Consider the following 6,268-nt stretch of genomic DNA (forward strand, 5'->3'; position numbering starts at 1 on the left):
GAAACAACTCTCATAAAACGAACATATCTAGTTGACATCTCTCTTACTGTTCCCGTTCCCATGAAAAGCTCACGTGGACCCAAGAAACTTTGGGTTCCTAAATATGCTTAATTTTTGCAGGTTATAAGTGACGAGCAGTTTGACGAAGAATGGTACATCGATAGTGGCTGCTCGCGTCACATGACAGGGAGGAAAGAGGAGCTCAGGGAATACATATCTCTTGCAAATGGTGGCAACGTCAAGTTTGGAAATAACTCTTTCGGCACCATAAAGGGATACAGAATGATAACAAATGGGGACTTTACTATAAGGAAGGTGGCTTATGTGGAAGGACTTCAACACAACCTCATCAGTGTATCTCAACTTGTTGGAGGTACAGGTCTCAAAGTCTCATTCGATGATGAAGGTTCTGAAATCATAGAGAAAAAGACCAAGAAAGTGATTCTCAAGTCAGAGCGAAAGGGTGAAATGTTTCCTCTAAACATGAAACCCATCAAAGGAAATCCAGCCATATGCCTGTTATCAAAAGCTCAATCCGACGAAAGCTGGTTGTGGCACCGAAGACTCTCTCATCTCAACTTTAAAGATATAAACCGACTTGTCACTGGTGGTCATGTTAGGGGTCTTCCATTGCTCAAGTTCGACAGAGAGCATCTATGTGCTGCATGTGAAATGGGGAAGCAGAGTCGTCAAAGTCACCCATCTGTAATCAACACAAAAGTTGTTGAACCAATCGAATTACTTCATATCGATTTGTGTGGTCCTTCATCTATCGAAAGCATTGGTGGTAGCAAGTATATTCTTGTTATTGTTGATGACTTTTCACGATTTACATGGGTGTTCTTTCTAAAGCTCAAATCTGAAGCGACTCAAAAGCTGAAAGTGTTTATCAAGCAAATTGAAGTACAACTGAAGAAGGTTGTTCGCAACATCAGAAGCGACAATGGTCTTGAATTCAAGAACAGGGAGTTTGAAGAGTTTCTTGCAAAAAAGGGAATTAGTCATAATTTCTCAGCTCCCTACACACCACAACAGAACAGAATTGTCGAAAGACGAAACCGATCTTTGTGTGAAGCTGCCCGAACTATGTTAAGTTTCGCTTCCTTACCTCTTTATTTTTGGGCTGATGCTATTTCTGCTGCTTGTTTTACTCAGAACAGGTCCTATCTCAACAAGCGATTCACGCTCACACCATACGAGATTTTAAACAACAGAAAGCCCAATGTGAAATTTTTCCATGTGTTCGGCTCAAGGTGTTTCATCTTTAACTCTAAAGAACACCGCAACAAGTTTGATGTCAAAGCCGATGAGGGAATTTTTCTGGGTTACTCGCTCACATCCAAGGCGTACAGGGTCCTAAACAAGCGTTCGAGAAGGATTGAAGAGACATACTACGTAACCTTTGACGATAGCTATGTCAAAAAGCTACAGGCCAAAGAAGACACCGCTGGGGAAATCTTTCCTCAAACTGGCCAAATCACAGTCTCTATCGCCAATTTATACGAGAAATTTCTGGAACTCTTTGACGAACCGGAGAAAGCTTCTCTCTCAGAAGCAGGTGCAGCAGACAACAAAGTTGATCATATGAAGCGGACTGTCGAAGATGCTGCAAGAAGAATGCATGAAGGAGGATCGCCCACTGATGACTCTCCATCCAACAATACTTCAGTCGAGGGGGAGCCAAGTTCTCATGTCGAGGGGGAGCCAAGCTCACAAGTCCAGGGGGAGCCAAGTTCTACAACTCCAACCGAAGGTGCTTCTCCAACCGAAGATACCTCTCCAACCGAAGGTGCTTCAACGCCTGAAAATCCAGCACCACAAGAAACCCATGAACCTCATGTTTCTCAAAGCTCATCAATTGAGGGGGAGCATGATGATATGACGATTGATTACGATAGCCAATCTGAGCCAGAAGAAATGATCGATGCTGAACTAGACCCAACCTTTGATCCGAATTACCCTCCTCTTACCAAATGGACCAGAGATCATCCTATCTCTCAAGTAGTTGGTGATGTATCTGAAAAGGTTCTGACCCGATCTCAACTGAAGGCAAAACAGACATCCTTATTTTCAAAGGTTGAGTTTTGTATGTTTAACTCATTCGTATCAAAAGTTGAACCGAAGACAGTTAACACTGCCCTAGATCATTCTGATTGGGTTCAAGCAATGCAAGACGAACTGAACGAATTTGAAAGGAACAAAGTCTAGCGCCTCATTCCAACTCCTCCAGATGCTTCAGTTGTTGGTCTCAAATGGGTTTTTAGGAACAAAATGGACAAGGAAGGTAATGTTATAAGGAACAAGGCTCGTCTGGTGGTAAAGGGATACTGTCAGGAGGAAGGTATAGACTATGAAGAGACTTTCGCTCTAGTAGCTAGGCTAGAATCTGTTAGAATATTCCTGACTTATGCTGCTCACAAAAACTTTGAGGTTTTCCAAATGGACGTCAAGTGTGCATTTCTCAATGGAGAACTCGAAGAAACTGTGTATGTGGAGCAACCTCCTGGGTTCGTGAACGAAAAGCATCCAAATCATTGCTATATTCTGGATAAAGCTGTGTACGGCCTCAAACAAGCTCCGAGAGCCTGGTATGAAACGCTTACAAAATTTTTAAAGATGTCTAAATTTAAACAAGGTTTGGTTGACCCAACCTTCTTTCGCAAAAATGAAGGTAACCACCTTATGATAGTTCAAATTTATGTCGATGACATCATCTTTGGCTCCACGAATCCCAGCTTAACAGCTGAATTCAGAAAGCTGATGGAGACTAAGTTTGAAATGAGCTCAATGGGTCCTATTAACTTTTTCCTTGGTTTAAACATAAGACAGGGACCCGAAGGCATCTTTATCAATCAGGAAGCTTACACAAAGACTCTCCTAGCAAAGTTTGGCATGATGGGAGACTCAAAAGTCAAAGTCCCAATGGCATTCGGCACCAAGCTTACCCCTTCTCTAGACAAACCGGCAGTCGATATCACGCTCTATCGTCAAATGATAGGCTCACTGATGTATCTAACTGCTAGCAGGCCTGATATCATGTTTTCTGTGTGTTATTGTGCTCGATTTCAGGAAAACCCACGCGAACCTCACATGTTGGCAGTAAAGAACATCTTACGCTATCTTAAGCGAACCACCTCCTTAGGTCTATGGTATCCATCCAACTCAGGCTTCTTCGTTCAAGCCTATTCTGATGCCGACCTTGGAGGATGTGGACTCGACCGTAAAAGCACAACTGGTGGCTGTCAATTCCTTGACGGGAAGTTGGTCAGCTGGCAATCCAAGAAACAAACGTGTGTGTCGTTGTCTACTGCCGAAGCGGAATACATTGCCGCTGTATCCTGCACTTCACAAGTGATTTGGATCCAGAGTCAACTTCGAGACTATGGACTCAATATGAAGAAGATCCCACTATATTGTGACTCTGAAAGTGCAATTAGGATCTGTCATAACCCAGTGCAACACTCTAAAACCAAACACATAGCACTGAGGTATCACTTCATCAAAGATCATGTGAAAGATGGAAACGTCGAAGTTCACTTCGTAAGAACCACTGATCAACTGGCTGACGTCTTTACCAAAGCTCTTCCTGAAGCATCATTCAATAAAATATTGCAAGGGCTAGGTATGATGGAATCAGAGTCAGTACCTCACACTACCTCTCAACCTCAAACGTAAGAAGCGAAACCAACCGAACGTTCGGGTTCGGTTCAACCATCTGACTTGCTCATTACTTCAAAGGTAGTTTTCCTGAGTTGTATATTTTTTTTGCACAATTTTTTTTTTCTTTGTGTTAAAAGTTTTTTTTTATTTGCATGTCTAAATTCCTTGGTTTCACAAAATTTTCCAAAACCGAATCCTACCGAAGGTTCGGGTTCGGTTTTTCTAAATTTTGTTGAACCGAAACCAACCGAAGGTTCGGGTTCGGTTTTTCAAAATTTCCTGAACCGAAACCAACCGAACGCTCGAGTTCGGTTTTTCAACTTTTTCCCAACCGAAACCAACCGAACGTTCGGGTTCGGTTTTTCATTATTTTTTTTTTCTCCAAAGTTTTTTTTGTCTCATTTTTTTTCTCTACTTATTTTTTATTTACTTATTTTTTTTACTCTTTTCTTTTTTTTCTTTTCTTTTATTTTTTTTTATCTCAAAAACTCCAAAAATATTTTTTTATTTTTTTTATTTTCTTATGTGTTCGTTCGTTTATGGGGATATATTTGATGAATTACTTTAGTGTCCCTAGAAGCATGCTGCTGTATGTGACCCAAGCCTCATAAGATTTTGAATAATAGCCTTCATGACCTGGTATACACAAACCTTGTCTTCCCAATAAGGCTAACACATTTATTCTAATCATGAGCTACCTCAACCTTTTCTCACATGAGTTAAGGGTTTCCTGCTTGGTCCTTATTTTCGCAGCAGAGCTACTTTGTTCTCTTACACTATCTCCATCTTACTTCTCCATTACATTCGTTTCATCAATGTAACCCTTGAGACTCTCAGAAATTACCACTGAGGTTTATGGTTATACAACATCTGTGTTAATGATCTTAGCTTCGTGTCACTACGAGCTGAGTGAAACCCCAAATTCAACACCTAAGGAATTGACGGTGAACAGTTAATTTGCTCAAGTTTTCACCAACGAATTGACGAATGTACCTTCATGAAATCTCAAATTTTCGTTTTGTGTGATTCCTATGAAATTGTTAAAAACCATTACATTTCTTCCCTTGGGATCCAGGTTTTATTTTTTTTTTTGAGATTTTATATTTTTCCAAGCCAATTTCCAATGAATTCCTACCTACTTGTTCAACAGGCTACACCGGTCTCACAAGTACGCTGTTCACTTTCTTTCTTATATCAAGAACAGAATTGATGAATCAAAGCAAAACCACCCTTATTAAGCCTAATTAAAAGAAGCCTTTCAACATTTATTAATAAGTGTTTGATCGTAATTCAACGGGAATCCACATTAACACTTTGAGGTCTCTCTTGACCTTGAAGGAAGAGATTCGTGCCCGGGATCATAAGTTTCGTGTCATTATTGACATCACAGAATATCCTTAAAAGAGTAGCTTTATTTCTTTTTCTTTTACACTCTTTGCACGAAAATCCTTGATTTTCCAAAATTCCGTTACTAATTATTTACAGGCTGGATTATTACTCGGTGGTTAATTATGAAGTTGTGGTCAAAAACAATCCACGTGGGTCATTAATTCAATTATGCCGTTTAAAAGGGATAAGACGAAAGGTTGTTGACTCGGCGGGAGTTAAAGGGATTGAAATTCAAATGACGATAAAAAGGAGGCGCGTGTGAATTTGAAACGGCCTCGCTTTTACTGACACTTATGGACGCGTGTGCGAAATCCAAGCGTCATCACTCTGGCACAAAAGGCACGTGTGGAAATGGAAACGATTTTCTCTCTGAAACGGCGCTTGTTGGGCGGCGTGATCCTAGGAAACTGAATCTCTCTCTCCTACGTGATCATCGCACGCCTCAACTGTCATCCATCTGTCACTCAAGAACCCGTTTCATATTTCCATAAGAGATTTGAAACAATTTTTCTCTCTCCTATCACCCACTATAAAAAGCCATCTACACCACCTTTTACCTCTTTACTACCTCCAAAATTTCTGAAGCGCAAATACTCCCATACAGTTTCCTGTTCATTATCTTCTTCATACCTGCAAAAATGGCTGAATCTTCTTCTGTTCATGCTACTTCACAGATCCTCCCCATCCGCCCACAACAATGTCTGGTGATTGATCTCAACCCACTGGCGTACGACTCCTACATGTCGCCGGTCATAGAATGCTTGAAATACTCCCAACTTGCTCCTGCACTCTCAAGAATCGAATCTGTGCCAATGGTGGTCCTATCGCAGGTCTACGTGACTGCTTACTACAACAAGGCCGTCGACCGGGTGTTTTTCGAGCTTCCAGAACACAAAACCTCCGTTTCACGCCAACGTTTCTACACCATGCTGGGGTTTGCCGTTGATCCTTCAAGAGTCCATCCGGAGACAATTCCGGTTGGGATGCTGTTTAGCATGTTTTACAACATGGGGTACACAGAGGTCCTCACCTCTGTCGCCAAGTTTAAGAAGTCTTGCCTGCCGCCACAGTGAAATGGCCTATTTACAGTCCTTTTCAAGGGCTTGTCGGAGAGGAGCTCAGGATCCGACGGTGCAAGTCGTCTGTTCCTGTCGATAATGTACGGGTTCTACAACGGGAGTAACCTGGATTATGGGTTGGTCCTATGGCACCAGCTCAT

The sequence above is a fragment of the Lactuca sativa genome, chromosome 1 (genome assembly GCF_002870075.4).
Source record: "Lactuca sativa cultivar Salinas chromosome 1, Lsat_Salinas_v11, whole genome shotgun sequence".
Lineage (NCBI taxonomy): Eukaryota > Viridiplantae > Streptophyta > Magnoliopsida > Asterales > Asteraceae > Lactuca > Lactuca sativa.